This window comes from Pan troglodytes, chromosome X (genome assembly GCF_028858775.2).
Source record: "Pan troglodytes isolate AG18354 chromosome X, NHGRI_mPanTro3-v2.0_pri, whole genome shotgun sequence".
NCBI lineage: Eukaryota > Metazoa > Chordata > Mammalia > Primates > Hominidae > Pan > Pan troglodytes.
This window is the reverse complement of record NC_072421.2, coordinates 86,636,906-86,654,195: the sequence shown is the minus strand read 5'-3', so window position 1 is coordinate 86,654,195 and position 17,290 is coordinate 86,636,906.

Below are 17,290 nucleotides of genomic sequence, written 5' to 3'. Positions count from 1 at the left end.
CCAGAAAATAACATAACAGGTAGCAGGCCCTAAAATAAATCAAAGTGTTTTATTCCAAAATACACGTTTTTGACATGTTTTAAGTGGCCCTGCAAAGCTGTCCCTTGTGGGCAAAATCTACATTCTGTAGAGAATCCTTTTCCCTTTTCATGTCTTTTTCCTAATCCAGGAGAAAATTAACTAAGAATCTGGCCCTCTTAATGTCTAAGAAAAAGCATTTACAATCTATTCTCTCTGAAGCCTACTACCTGGAGGTTTCATGTGTATAATAAAAACCTTGGTCTCCACATACCCTAATCTTAACTAAGACACTCCCTTCTATTAATTCCAAGTCTTTAGATAAACTCTTTCAATGAATTGCTGATAAAAAAAATCTTTAAATCCACCTATGACTTGGAAACACCTTCCACCCCACGCTTTGCCTTGTCCTGTCTTTTGAGACCAAACTAAGGTACATGTTACGTGTATTGATTGATGTCTTACGTCTCCCTAAAACATATAAAATCAAACTGTAGCCCAACCACCTCAGATACACATTCTCAGTACCTCCCGAGACTGTGTCACTGACATGTCCTTAACCCTGGCAAATAAACTTCTAAATTAATTGAGACTTGTCTCAAATAGTTTTTGGTTTACATAGCCTACGAGCAAACTTAGAGCTACAATGGTTGTTTGGAGCCAGTTAGAAAATATAGAATCTATTATTGACAGAAATAGTCATTCCTCCTTGGGAATAAAAGTGGCCATTTCTTTTCTACTATTTATATGACCCTATTTATGACATCATGTGTAGGCAGTTTTTCAATTATTGACTTGTTCCTAACACTGGAGATGAGAAGGTGACTCTGGTCAGATCAAGAATATCTGGTAAACAATGACTATTTTTGAACTAAAGTTATTGCTATGCAGTATGGTAATTTCAATGCTGATTGAGAGTCTCAGGGCATAAATTAAAAGTGCTGCTGTTTAAGAGAATGTCAGATCAGGAATATCAAAGGAATCCTGTTTCTTGTTTCTTGTCTTTATAGAAGATTTCTGAAATCATTCCTAAACATAGATTCCATCCACTTTGACCATGTAAATGATTTGCTTGGAGTGATGTGGTTGATTTCACCAACTAAACTCAAAATGATAGTTTCTCACTATTGATCCATTTTGTTTAATCTCATATTTTAAGGAAATACATTTTGGGTAGTTTTTATACAAGCAAGAGTAAAACACACATACATTCGAGAGCATCACACACACATACACCTGCCAGGTTTGCACTTTATACACAGAAGGACATTGTGGGGAAGAAAAAATAATTTTTCTTCTATCTTTCTAAGTTTTCAACAGTACCCCCGTAACAAAATACTTATTAATATTAACAAGACAAAAACACAAGTTTATTGATATGTATATTGTAGTGGCACTGGGTAAAATAATTTACCAGGACAGTTGTAGGTAAAGGAAGACAATTATTAAAGAAAGTAGGGAAATATGTTGCTGGAGAGACAATGGGCAGTCTGCCTGAAGGAGCCAAGTGGATTTTATTGGCTTTATAAGTTAACTTGATCCCTTAAAGCAGTTTGTAAGTATACCATTCCAGTTAAGGCTTTGGTAAAATAACCAGTGTTTCCGATTGTGTCCTGTTACAAAAGAAAGGAGATTCTTAGTGAACTTCTGCACATAACTATACTGCCATAAATTAAGTATACTTGCAAATAGTTTTTAAATTCTGGAGAAATTAGGTCTCCCAGAGCATTCAGGGATCAGAATTTTTAAGGATAATTTTGCAGGTAGGGGTTCAGGAAGTGGGGAGCTCTGAATGGTTGGGTTGGAGATGGAATCACAGGAAGTCAAAGTGAGGTTTTCTTGCTGTCTTCTATTACTGGGTGGGATTGCAGAACTGATTGAACTAGATTACTGTTCTGTGGGGTGTCAACTGGGGTATCAGAATGTAGGGTGTGCAAAATATCTCATGCGCTGATCATATGCTTCACAACAGTGGTGTTATTCTCAGGAGCAATTTGGGGAGATACAGATGCTTGCAGCCAGAGCTATGTGGCCCCTAAACTGTAATTTCTAATCTTGTAGCTAATTTGTTAGTCCTACAAATGCATACTGGTCCCAAGGCCAGAAGGTTTTGTTTTGTTTTGTTTTGTTTTGTTTTGTTTTTGTTTTTGGGAAAAGGCTATTATCAATTTGATTTCAGAGTTAAACTATTAACTAAATTCTTTCCCATGGTTAGTTTGGCCTATGCTTAGGAATGAACAAAGACAGCTTAAAGATTAGAAGCAAGATGGAGTTGGTTAGGTCTAATCCCTTTCACTGTCATAATTTCCTCAGTTATAATTATTGCAAAGTGGGTTTCATAAATAGGTTAGAAGAATAAAGTCTTTCTGGACTCTGAAAAACAAACAAATTAGTAATATTTTACACCAAAAGCCATAAAAATTATTTGGGTTTTTCATTAGTTTACTTTATAAAATATAATTAACTCCTACTTTGCCTAATATTTACGAACACATTAGCTCTAATATTTATGAACACATTAGTAGTTTTTTGTGTGTTTTTTTTTTCAATTTGATGTTACAATCTTTAAAGTTGTTAGAAACCTGCATTTAAGAACACCTGTTGTTGTTCTATAGCTGATTATAAAACCAACCTGAATATAATTAAGGTAAAACAATTGTGATTGACAAAAGTTTTAAAACAATTTAGAAGTCTTACAACAATTGTGAGTGACAAAAGTTTCAGAACAGCCACAGTTAATATTTGGTTATTTTTGTGACACACAATAATTTAACAAAATAATTACAATTATTACTGATAACATATACTGAGAAATATTACAGGAATTTTATACAATTTTGGAACACCCACCAATAGTCCATAATATAAATGCAGTTTAAAGAATGCTAAACACCACTTTATATTTGACAGTACATCCTGTGTGATTTTAATATGCCAAATAAGCTAAATATGTTATTTTCTGGACTTTAGAGTATTTAATACTTGAAAACCTAAATGATTCCCTTTTCATTTTAGCCAACCAGAGAACTTTTTACAAGATTAACCCTTTTACCAGGAAACACATTTAAGTTCTCTTTTATACCTGATATGGTTAGGCTTTGTGTCCCCACCTAAATCTCATCTTGAATTGTAATCCCATGTGTTGAGGGAGGGAAGTGATTGAATCATAGGGGCAGTTCCTCCCATGCTGTTCTCCTGATAGTGAGTGAATTCTCATGAGACCTGACAGTTTCATAAATGGTAGCTTTTCCATCTCTCTCACATGCTCTCTTTTGCCTGCTACCATGTAAGATGTGCCTCTTCCCCTTCCACCATGATTATAAGTTTCCTGAGGCCTCCCCAGCTATGTGGAACTGTGAGTCAATTAAACTGCTTTTGTTTATAAATTACCTAGTCTCGGGTATGTCTTTACAGCCGTGTGAAAATGGACTAATACTATACCTTGCATGTAAAACTGTTTCTCCAATAGTCTTAAGCACATTACAGTGTTAACTCTTAGCAACTTTTATTTTTGATAAAAAACCTAGTAAGCAAGCAATTTTAAAGATGTATAAGATTGCAGAGACCATAACTTTCTCCGGCCTAGCCAGGGGACCTGGCTAACACTGTATGCTCTCAGGCCTTACCTTGAATTTAGTGACTGTAAAACAGACAAGTTAAACAATTACTAAAAGTTATAGAAGCAGTTTATGGCCTTAAAACATTTACCAAACAGTATGGTAAATGGGTGCCTAGTTTAGACCAAATGTATAAACTTGTAAGACATTTTTTTTTTACCAGTGATATTTTTAACTGTTTTTAGTTTTTTAAAGATTATAGTCCTGTGACCTAAATGCATTAAAGTTTTTATTTCTTTTTCTTGAAAATATGTTTGATTCGAGTGCTTACTTTTCATTTAAGCCAATTAATTAGAGTTCATTTATAAAAACATCACACATACCATACAAATAATAGACAGATACAGAGAATTAAGACAGAATTCCAATGGCTGAGATATTTTTTGAGGTCAGTAAACCTAAACAAAAATATATATTGACAGATTTTAAAACATTTTTGAAATAATTTTACCAATAATTTTAAAGCTGGCTTATTTGGTAAAGGTTCATGTGAACTTGAAAAGCATTTGAGTACTCATTTACTTATATTCCAATTTGGTAGCATGCTAAATAAAAAAATACAGAATATTACATGTACATTACATAGACATATTTAAACATATATACATACATACACAAGGATTCAATAGCTTTTACCTCAGAACTTTATCCATGAGACAGCATTATAAACTTACCAACCTATAAAACTTAAGTTTTTTTTCAGATAAAATGGGAACCTGTTCACATGGCTAAAACTTTGCAATCCAAGGAAAGCTGCAAAGCAAACTTTGGGTAAAGCAGTCTTTTTGGCAACTTGGTTTAACAAAACCTATTTTACTCTTTAACTTTAAATGGGTTTTTAATGTTTACACTTTAGTTACGCCATAAATGATGAGTCTTATTTCAGCAGCAGTAACTTAGTAAACGCAGATTTAAAGCAAGGAGAGGTTTTTTTTTTTTTTTTTTTTTTTTGAGATGAAGTCTCACTCTTGTCCCCCAGGCTGGAGTGCAATGGTACAATCTCGGCTCACTGCAACCTCCGCCTCCAGGGTTCAAGCGATTCTCCTGCCTCAGCCTCCCGAGTAGCTGGGATTACAGGTATCCACCACCACACCCAGCTAATTTTTGTATTTTTGGTAGAGACGGGGTTTCACCATGTTGGCCAGGCTGGTCTCAAACTCCTAAACTCTGGTGATCCACCCGCCTCGGCCTCCCAAAGTGCTGGGATTACAGGCATGAGCCATGGTGCCCGGCCAGCTGGGAAAATTTTTTTTTTTTTAAAGAGGAAGATAGAAAGCTTTAGAAAACTATACTTAACTTTATATAGTGTAAGTTAACCATTTGAACTTCAAATTTTTCTTGTTGTAATTTGACAATTGGTTTAAAATGTGCACAAAACAGGCCATAATATGTAACTAGCTTGAGTTTTAAACAGAATGATAAAATTAGGGGTTAGGATGTTAGAGACTGTTTTTTTGTTTGTTTGTTTTGTTTTGTTTTCCCCTTTTACGTCTGGATTTTTAGATTGAACAGAAAATGAGAAAAAATAAAAGAAAGGAGAGAAGAAAGGGTTAACTTTTACTGGCAGACTGGTGAGCCTTTCAGCCACTGCAGAGTGCAGGATTAGCATCTTTGCTACTTTTGTTTATCTCCTGTTAGGGAGAGCCTTTGCATTCTAGATTTACATGGTGTAAATTTTACACCAGTAAATTTACCAGTTAAGGTGATTTACCAGTTAAGGTGAGCTGTTTTAACCAGAGTAAAGTGCTCCTTTAGCTTAAGGCCATTAGGGATTGGGGTTTTGTCCCGTGGGCCCTTTAACTTTCAGGGTAGTTCCATTTCCTCTGGTTGAGCTTGTGGCAGAGAAGGCAAGCCATCTTGCAAAGAAAAATCAGATGTTTCCTTGTGAAGGTTTGGGAGTCAAATTTGCTTCAATTCTTTAAAATATACCCTAGAGGTGAGTCTGAAGGATTGAATGGGGCTTGCCCCATGTTGGGACTGGAAAATGCACCGCTAGTAGCTAATGAACTGCATTTTCAGGGTGTCTGCTAAGATAAAAATGGTTTCACATCTGTCTGCTAGGAAACTTAGGGTGCACTTTCTAAAGGGCCATCCCACCTGTTAGAAAAGACTACCTGGACATTTGTGGGCTTTACACTGGGTGGCCAGCCCAAGAACGCACTTACACTGAGTGATCAGTCCAGGTATGTGGAAAAAAGGGCAAAGAAATATTTGTGCCCTGTGCCAGCCCATGAGAGGGGTGAGGAGGAAACTCAACATTCTGAGGCTGTTCGAGATCATCTAATTCGGCAATGTCCGAAACAGATCGCTAGCTGACTCTATAGGAGAATTTAGAATGAGAAAGTGAAGGTTTAAGTCACCTGAAGTGTGTGTGAATTTGCCCTGAACAAGCTTCCACCGCTAATTGCATTACATGTAGGAATCATGGACAATAACAAGAAAAGACAGGAGAGAATTTCTCCCCCTTCCGACAGGGCAGCTATCTCTGTCCACTCTTTGGCCTTCAGGCAACACCTGAGAGTGGCCCCAGCCAGTTGGGCCAGTTACCCTCAGTTACCAAAGAGCTACTAGGAAACGGCCACTGAAATACTGAAGAAAGAAAAAGGACTCAGGTTCCTCACCCAAACTGGGTGGTGGTGGTGGCCAGGCATTTCCACATGGACACATTTCAGTCCCACTGGAGTGTATCCTGTCTCTAACAGTCTCTAACATCTTAGCCCCTAACTTTATGCCAGAGACTCACAATTGCCTCTGTGCTTATGAAACCACCTTTGCAAAAATTATAAGTGAGACAATTATTACAGTGAAAGAGATCTGAGCTAACTGACTCCATCTTGCTTCTAATCTCCAAGCTGTCTGTGTTTAGTCCTGGGCGTAGGCTGAACTAACTCTGGGAGGAACTTAGTTTATGGTTTATCTTTGAAACAAAGATGATAACAGCCCTTTTCCAAAACAAAATCCTGTCTGGGGACTAGACTGCCTTTGCAGGACTAACAAATTAGCTAGAAGCTTAGAAATTATGGTTTAAGAGTCATGGAGCTGGAACCTGCAAGACTCTAAACTTCCCCAAATTGCTCCTGGAAATAACATCACTGTTGTAATATGTAGGATCCATGCTTGAGATATTTTGCAGACCCTGCATTCTGATGTATCAGCTGACACAGCCCAGACCAGTAATCTGGCTCAACCAGTTCTGTGATCCCACGCAGGAACAGAAGACATGGAGAAAAACTCACTTCAACCCCCTATAATTCCATTCCCAACCCGACCAACAAATCAGCACTCCCCACTTCCTGAGCCCCTACTTGCCAAATTATCCTTAAAAACTCCAATCTCCAAATGTTCAGGGAGACTGATTTCAGTAAGAATAAAATTCCAATCTCCTGCACAGCCAACTCTGTGTGAATTACTCTTTCTTTATTGCAATTCCCCTGTCTTGATAAATCCGCTTACTCTAGGCAGTGGAGAAGGTGAACCCGCTGGGAGGTTACACTTAGATACTGTCAGCCAAGGGTCTCAAGTTGGGAAAAGGAAAGATACAGGGAAAAGATTTCCCCATGAGAAGAGAGAGTGTTCCCCCATATGGAGCAGAGGGAGCCCCACATAGAGATAGGTTCCTATACAGGTCACCAAATGTTGTGGGTGAACGATGGCCAGTGGCACAGGGGTAAAAAAATTTACCAAGACAGTTGTAGGTAAAGGAAGGCAGATTTTTTTTAAAAAGAAAGTAGTAAAATACATTGCCAGAGAGACAATGGGCAGTCTGCATGAGAGAAGCCGACAGCAAATAAACGAAGGCTTGCTGAAGATTTTATACAATGGGATTTGGGCTGATTGATAATGCAAAGTTAGCAGGGGGGTGAACTTGCATTCTTCTGTTAGTGGAGGTGTTTGAATTGACGTGTTTGATGGTACGCAGGGAGTTTGTGAGTTGTGTATGTTATCTGGTCAGGAAGGCCAAATGTATCCTGTACTACTAAAAAAAAAAAAAAAAAAAAAAACCACACACACACACACAGCAGATCTACAGTTTATCTGCTTCCTCTATTTGTTTGGATGCCCTGGACCATGAAAGAAAGCATGCTTAAAGCTTATTTGCTCTGTTTGTTTCCCCCTGGTCTTGTCAGCCTGACTCCTTTTCCCTAATTAGGACTCCACATATATCTCATATATAAATGTGAGAAAACTCAGCAAAAGAGAAACTCCCAAAGATGTGGCATAGAATTCAGGTTTAAATGTCATTTTCAGGTAAAAGCAAAGAAAGAAGACTGTGAGGGAGATTATTTATGGAAATGTGACCAGAAAAAGCACAGTAAACAAGGTTGGTATTGCAGATTTAAATTTGTGCCTTTTCAAATGATAAGATTCCATTGTGATTTAGAGTCATCCTTCTTTTTCTAATACAGAGAGAAATACACACCTACAAATGGAGATTTCCTTTATAAATGTAAATTTACATTACAAAACGTGGCTTGTACTTTGTTTTCAGAGCTATTCCTATCTTTTATGTTTCTCAAAATAATCAGCACATAATCCTATGCTAAAGAGACATATTTTGATGTGATATATTCCAGTCTCCTACAGTCACATTTTGGAATGGCATATTCTGGTCTCTTATAATATGTAGATTTCAAATGTTGGAGTTATTTTAAAGAAATTGTGTCTGTTATTTCTGAATTGAATAACTCAGAATATGTATAGTTTAAAAACATCTAAACGTTTAGAATTTGAAGGCAAGCTAACAGAAGAGAAAGAGCACTAAACTGGGAGCTAGAAAACCTTGTAAACCTGTAATAGTCAATCTCCCTGTGTTTTGGTTTCTCATATTAAAAATAAGAAGGTTGAACTACATTATCGTGGTTTGAAAAGTTTCTTTATTGATCTATTATCTGCAATTTTGTAATTTTATTTTCTTTTTCTCAGTAATTACTATCATTTTTTAAAACACATAAGATGCTTATAGGTCTTTAAATAATATATTAGTATTCATAAAAACACTTGACTATTACAAATGTTTTGTATCTGCAAAACTTAGTATTGTTTAAGAATGGAAGCAAAGTTGGTTATTTTGTCTGTTAACCCAAAATATCTAAGACAGGTCTCAGTCAATTTAAAAAGTTTATTTTGCCAAGGATAAGAATGCACCTATGACAGAGCCTCAGGGGGCCCTGATGATATGTGCCCAAGGTGGTCTGGGCACAGCTTCATTTTATACATTTTAGGGAGACATGAGACATCAATTAATATATTTAAGATGTACATTGGATTCATCTGGAAAGGTGGGACAACTCAAAGTGGGGAGGGGTCTTCCAGGTCATAGGTAGATAAGAGACAAATGGTTACATTCTTTTGAGTTGCTGATTGGCCTCTCCAAAGGAAGCAATCAGATGTGCATTTATCTCAGTAAGCAGAGGAATGACTTTTAATAGAATGGGAGGCAGATTTGCCCTAAGCAGCTCCCAGCTTGACTTTTCCCTTTAGCTTAGTGGTGTTGGGGTCTAAAATTTTATTTTCCTTTCACATTTCCCTTCTTTTCTTTTTAAAATCTTTCAGAAAAAGCATTTTAGAAGAAAAAGAGTCTCTGGTCCCAGTTTTCATCTGATTTCTCATGGCTAGGATGGTTTATTCCTAGACGGGTAGGTCCCACGTTGTTAGGAAAACTCATTTTTAGAAGGTTGTGAAGTCTCACATCCTGTGAAGAGCAAATAGTGGGAGGAAGGTGAAAAACAACAACAAATGAAAATATAAAAATTCTGGAAAATCAATGTAGGCCATATAACTCTGAAGTTCATATATCAGTAGGCAGGTATGAGAGTGGCTTATGTATGTAAACAAGTTGCTTTTATTTTCTTCTGAAGTTTAATTTGCCTAACTTCAGTTTGCAAGGCTTTAAGAAAGCTCAGCTTAGTTTTCAGTGATTTAAAATTAGAAAAAAATTTTAAAAGTAAAAGAAAGAAGGAAAAGAAATGGAAAACATTATACTGGGGACTTGTAACCACAAAAAGTTTCAGAATTTAGTCCAAACTGTAGAAAATAATAAAAATTGAAAAGCCTTATGCAAGACGAGAAGCTAATAACAGGTGTACTATAGTTGATTTTGAAACACAATTTTTCTCTCTCCAGTCCCCATTTTCAGTAAAGACTAATTATAGTACAAATTCATTTGGAAGATAAGTTTTAGTCTTATGATACTTGGCCTGAGTATTTTCATAAAGTGAGAAAAAATAATTATTTGCCATACAGGCTCCTTCTTCTTCTTCTTTTTTTTTTTTTTTTTTTTTTTTTGGCTTTGTTGCAACTTAATTTCATAAAGGATCTCAGATTTGACTTTAATGCCTTAAGCCCATTCTGTGCCTACAAATACCTGTATTAGCTGAGTGAATTCCTCACTTTTAGGGTGCAGGAAAACTTGGGGCTCTTGGGCCTGTTAGAAAGTGACATTCTTTACTTACCATAGGTCAGGAGTCTGTACAGGGCTGCCTAGACAAGGTATTATGCCAGTTTTCCCAAGGGGCTTTTATTGGCTGTATAAGTTAACTTTAATTCCTTAAAGGAGTCTGTATCTGAAAGTACCCCATTCAAGTCAAGACACTGGTAAAATAACCAGTGTTTCCAATTGTGTCCTGTTACAAAAGAAAACAGATTCTTAATGCACTTATGTAAATAACTACATTGCCATAAGTAAAGAATACTCACAACTACTTCTCAAATTTTGTATAAATCAGGTAGAGAGAAATATGTTCCATATTTTGTTTATCTGAGTATACTTTACCCAATTCTTAAAAGCTGCAAATAGCTCAGAAGAATAGTTTTCTCGGCTCTCAAAAACAAAGGATTAGCAATATTTAAAGCAAAAATTCATAAAAGGATTATGTCAGTCTTCTATAAGTTTAGTCCATGCAGTTAACTCCTGTTCTGCTTGATACTCATCAACATTTTAACTCTCCTTGGGAGTCTTGGAAGTTTTCTCTGTATTCTAGTGTAACAATCTCCATAGTTATCAGAAACCTGCATTTGACAGCATCTGTCAGAATCCTATAGCTGATTATAAAAACATCTTTGGAAAAGGATAAAAGTAAAAAGAACTGTAGATGACAAGTTTTAGAACAGGCATAGCTAAAGACACAATTGACAAGGAAATTTGTTTACTTCTATGGCATACACCGATTTTACATAATAATCATAATTACTACTGATAACATACGTTAAGACATATTAGAATCACAGGAATTTCATACAATTCTGGAACACACACTAATAATACATTTATATAAATATAATCCCAAGAAGATTAAACACTGTTTCATATTTGACAATACTTCTTGTATGATAATAAGCCAAATATGTCTCTTTTGGACTTCAGGAAACCAAAATCCAAAAATTAATGAGGACTGAAGTTAGAACTTAATTTTGGAAAGCTTGCTGAACATAAAAAGTTTAAAACACTTTATATTGCCAGAATAGAATCACAGGTCATTGTAAAACAGGTCATTCATTTAGCCAAAGTAATAACCCACAGATTTCAAAAAAAGGTGGAAACCTTTATTATTTGAGAGAGGAAACAATTTTCCAAACAATAATCCTTAATAAAGACAGTGTAAGGTCAATTAAATGTGTCTCTCAACATCTTGTAAACAACCTATAAAATTTAATCATCTTGACCATACAATATAATTTCTATTAACCTTCTTGTAATCTTTATAATTTTGTATTGAGTGGGTTAATGCTCCAATAAAACCTTGTTAATCAGTCACCGAGGCCCAGATGCTGGTTTTGCATCAGTGTGCCTTTGATATTAATAGTTAATTTCTAGAGAAACTGAACTAATTTTATCTCTTAAAGCCAGCCCTTACAATCTTACATGCCCACCTCTTCCATGATAGTCCTTGGGCTCTGAGGAGTTGAACAGTTTTTTCTTTTTCTTTTTCTTTCTTTTTTTTTTTTTTTTTGAGACAGAGTTTTGTTCTTTTCGCCCAGGCTGGAGTGCAATGGCGCGATCTCAGCTCACTGCAACCTTGACCTCCCAGGTTCAAGCAATTCTCCTGCCTCAGCCTCCCAAGTAGCTGGGATTAAAGGCACCCTTCACGATGCCCAGCTAATTTTTGTATTTTTAGTAGAGCCGGGGTTTCACCATGTTGGCCAGGCTGGTCTCAAACTCCTGACCTCAGGTGATCCACCCACCTCGGCCTTCCAAAGTGCTGGGATTACAGGCGTGAGCCACCATTCCTGGCCAAGTCGAACAGTTTTAATGTTTGGCTCTGTGTCTCACAAACACAGTTTATTGTGAATGGCATCTTCTACCAGGTCTGAAGATGAGACTTTAACTGCTGTCAGTGTTTAAGATTTTAGCAGGACTCAGTGTCCTTTTTAGGTCCAAGAGTCAAAGCCCTGTAACTCAATGGCACAAGGACTTTAAAGGCACATACAGAAAGTTACATGGATGTAATAACCTTAGCTTACAAAAAAATTATTCTCAGTTTTTTCTAAGCAAACTAAAACTTAATAATAATGACATAAGAATTATTTCAATAAAATGTAAAATCTATTTTTTCAGCCAGTTGCCAAAAGGCAAAAGAAAATAACTTCTGCGGTGCACAGAATACTATATTGGAAGAAAACATTTCATTTAGACCTTCAAGAAAAACATTCTTAGCATTAGGCCACAACAAACAGCAACTGAGGGTGGGGGGTCGTGGGGGGAACTTCCATAAGCTTGAGAATTAGTTGAGGGAGAGAGTCATTATTTTAGGCCTTTTGAAGTGGGAAAGAAAACTGAAAATGGTGAGACAATTATGTTTTTGGGTTAAAAAGTTAAAATATCTTATAGTTTATTAAGAGTAAATCAATCCCTTAAGAAAATGTCATTGTTCTAACCAATTCTTTAGTGCATAAGCGTTTTTACATCAATAACCCAATCTCTAGAGAGACTATTATAAATTATTTCCCTTTAATTATAGACAACTTGATATGAAATATTTTATGACAGGCTTGGGTTTCTCTTTTAACCTAGGCACCCTCTGTCTTTTCTTTTTTTTTTATTTACTTTAAGTTTTAGGGTACATGTGCACAACGTGCAGGTTTGTTACATATGTATACATGTGCCATGTTGGTGTGCTGCACCCATTAACTCGTCATTTAGCATTAGGTATATCTCCTAATGCTATCCCTCCCCCCGCCCCAACCCCACAACAGTCCCCGGTGTGTGATGTTCCCCTTCCTGTGTCCATGTGTTCTCATTGTTCAATTCCCACCTATGAGTGAGAACATGCGGTGTTTGGTTTTTTGTCCTTGTGATAGTTTGCTGAGAATGATGTTTCCAGTTTCATCCATGTCCCTACAAAGGACATGAACTCATCATTTTTTCTGGCTGCATAGTATTCCATGGTGTATATGTGCACATTTTCTTAATCCAGTCTATCATTGTTGGACATTTGGGTTGGTTCCAAGTCTTTGCTACTGTGAATAGTGCCGCAATAAACATACGTGTGCATGTGTCTTTATAGCAGCATGATTTATAATCCTTTGGGTATATACCCAGTAATGGGCACCCTCTGTCTTAAATAACCATTTATTTTATTTTAAGACAAAAATTTATCATACAAGATTCGTTCTCATATAAACTTATTTTCCTTTTAACCTTTCTTGCCAAAGATACCTCTTTATAACATTTTTTACGTTGATTTTATTCACTGATTGCCTTTACCTAATTTTTTAAAAAACTTTAAAATAACCTTTGAATTAGACAAAAATTAGTTTTAAGTAAAATCCCAGTTCTTTTTTAAAAAATATTTTCCTATTATTTAAAGAAAATTGGAAATGACCTAGACATTTAATGAATAGCTATTATTTTGCTTAATATAACATTAGATTTTATATTATATGACAAGATTACTTTTAAACATTCCATTACATTTACCTAATTTTTTTTAATAGTTTAACCAGATTACTTATGAAAACTGTGATAGTTATTGTTTAAAGTTGTTTCCTTGTTAACCACTTTTATAACCTGTGAATTTCAGGTTTTCCTAAGCAAAAATTTTAAGATTAGATAAATTATTTTTTTTCCAATAAGTCAGAATTTTGTCGTTTTCATTAACTGAACAATATTAAATGTTTTATTTATTAAATTTTACATAAACGAAGATAACTCTCTTTTAAGCTGCATTCATAGCTTTATAACACTCATGCCAAATTTTGACATCTAGCAGAGACAATGTATGTTAACAATTCTCAAGGCATTTTTTATCCTATATCACCAATATTTTAAAAAATAGCTTATTTATTAAATATTTACTTAAATCACAGGAACGTTAAAAAGCACTTGGCTTAAAGTCTCTATTTTTCTGGTAATGTATTTGATTTAAGCATTTTAGCCAATTAATTAGAGCTATTTTATACATTTTTAGTAGTGAAACATCATATACATGATACATAAATGCATAGATGTATTAGATACATAGATAGAAGTAAATCTTATATATTCATAAGGCCTCTATTTTTTCCTCCTATTTTAGACTTCCAATTTCCTATTTTATTACCCCAGGCAATTGTCAGCTAGAAGGCCCTTCATTTACATATTAAAGGACTCTTAGGTTAAAAAATAGCATAGTGAAATTTACATCTCAAAATACAGAGAGAAAGTCTGGTGATGCTGGAGGGAGATTAAAGATAGATGTCAAATCCAACATAAATTTGTAGAAATCTATCATAGGATTATAAAAGGAGATCAATTTTATTTAGACAGAGTCTACCTACCTTTTAACTGGATTTCTGAGTTCTGAGCAGAGCCCACACTGAATCCTGGGTCTCCAAAAAGGAAGAATTATTATGAGGCTAGACCATGTGATGCTTTTACAGTGCACTTTAGTTTTTTTGTTTGTTTGTTTTTTAACAAAGACATTTTTGTGTCTAAACTACACTCTTCTTTAAAAACTTGTAAGATACAATGAATTTCTTTGAATTTCTCTTCAAAGGTTCAGCCTGTTAACTTCCTTGTTCTTTGTTCTCAAACTCAACTTTCTTGTTCTCCATGCCTCCTTGCCTCTAGTTACTCTAAACAACCTTCCCATCAGTTTTAATCTATAACTCACATCTGTTCCCTTAGTTACCCGCTCTGCACCTATTCTACCCTTCGAAACCACAAGTCCTACCATTGTAACTCACTCACACATCCCCCTTCCCTTCCTTATTTGGGAAAATAATCACAAGTAGCCAATCGGGTCAGTTTAGATTGTGCAGTCCAACCCCAGCCCATGGGGGAGTGACACAGAGGTAGGGACCCTGCATTAGACATAAAAACCCCTTCCCTCCTTTATTCATCGTCTCTTATTTATCTATGACCTGGAAGCTCCCTCCCCTCTTTGAGTTGTCCTGCCTTTCCAGATTGAACCAATGTACAATTTACATATATTTATTAATGTCTCATGTCTCCCTAAAATGTATAAAATGAAAATGTGCCCTGACCACGTTGGGCACGTGTCATCAGGACCTCCTGAGGCTGTGTCACAGGTGTGTCCTTAACCTTAGCAAAATAAACTTTCTAAATTGACTGACAGCTGTCTCAGATATTTTGTGTTAACAATTTGGTGACCACAAAGGGATTCTGAATGGAGGTGTCCTTGACTTTTGACAAATCTCCTATGGGTGCTTGGTACTAGCTTGAAATACTTTTATGGCTCAAACTAATAAAATAATTTACTGAGGCCTGGGAGCTCCCCTCCCTCCAGAAAATCCCTGATCTCCCAAAATTTGGTTGAGATCTAAAGTTTATTTTTCTGTACAATGCCTTTTCTGGAGATTTACGTGCTTCCAACGAGGAAGGCAAGTTTTTCTGCTTTCATGACAATGCAAGGCAGGTAACGCCTTTCTGGAGTTTGAGCTCACTTCCAACAGAGAAGGCAAGTTTGAGTTTTCTCCTGCTTCTAGGATAGTAGATAGCAGTCTTCAGCCTGAGACTCCTCCCTACGTAAATAGCTGAATTGGGGTTTTTATCTTAGCAAAAGTTAAGATTAACAACCAGCTGGTCTTAATTCCTCTTTACCATTAGAGCATTCGGTAATTGTATAATGTGTGCATCATTTGTTTTGCTTAAAATTTTTTTTGTTATTGTTGTAGTTTGTTTCTGTTTTTCTTGTTGTTTCTGTTTTTTGTCGTTTCTGTTTTTCTTGTTGTTTCAGTTTTTTGCATTGGTTTGACCAACTCTATCTGACGTAATCAAATCCAATATAAAGTTCAAATTTATGGGAAACAAGGCGTCTGAAGTGGCTAAATTCCTGCACAAAAAGGTGGTGGCAGGGAGCAGAAAAAAAGGCCAGCCAAAAGAAAAAAAGCACAAAGGAAAGATTTTTAATTAGACTACTTAAGTGGCTTTATTTACATAACAAGGCCACCTTTTTGCTAGCCAAGCCAAACTGAAAGAGCAATGGCTGTTGCCCCATGCTGCAATTCTGTTGTAGCTAAGGTTCTGCCTTCTTTTTTCCCGTGACAGCCTGGGTTTGGTTCCTAAATCAAGTCCTTTCTGGTTTGATACTTGTTACTTTTGAAATATCAGCAGTTTGTCCTAGCTAAAATATGGTAATGAGATTTTAAAAGACTTTTTTAAAGAAGCTCAATGTTTAAAAGTCAGCTTAATTAAAAGCTAGCATCAAAGAAGTGTGTGTGTGTGCATGTGTGTGTTCGTATTTATGAGGCTTTTATGTTTTTTTCTCGCCTATGATCTTTTCTTCTTTGAGCAAAGGTTTTTCTTTTTCTTCTCAGTTGACTAAATTCTGTTTTCTTCATTTACTTCTGCTGTCTCACCTTTCTCTTGCTATTTTTTTTCCTTTGCTTCATGAGGGACCTAAAATAGTGTGTAAGAGCCTGGGATTCCTTAAAGTAAACAGAGAAGGCATCAGGCTCCCTTCTGGGGAGAAACCTCTGTTTTTCCTTATGGAACCCCAAGTATGTAAACAGATAAGATCATCCCAGATCAAACAGCTTGCTTTTATATTGTGTTACTCGATTTCTTGACTAAAATAGTTATTCCAACAGAAACTATTCTTGAGTTTGTCCGACCCCTGGTGCGCCCCCACGGTAGGCAGAGCCCATGCTCCTGCCTCGCGGCTGGTCGGGGTCCAGGCACCACGTCAACTGCGGCTCCGCAAAACACGCGGACCGGGCCGCAGCCCATACCCCAAGCAGACAGCGTTATGGAACATCTGCCTTACTTCTGCCCGGGCCAAGTGGTGCGGGACTTCGGCCGCAGCTCCAAGCAGGTGGGCATCCCCGCAGCTAATTTTCCTAAGCAAGTGGTAAATAATCTTCCAGCTAATATATCCATTGGCATTTACCCTTCATATATGATCACCCTTGTTATGTAATAGGGTTCTTCATCCTCCACCATCCCCCAGGTGATGTCTGACTACCTGGGTTGCCCTCAGCAATGGTCTTGTTATGTTGGTTTAGCCAGAATCTCCCCTTATAACTGATGTTTCAAATTGATTCAAATGTTAGTAATTGTTTTATCCGCAGACACCTACCCTGTCCTTTGGATACAAATGCCCACTTTTTTAAATTTTTTTTTATTTTTGTAATCAGAATGGAGTTCAATCTCTCTCCTCTACAGCAAAATCCTATTGTGGTAGTAACCATACCTACTATGATAGTCTTTCTAGGTA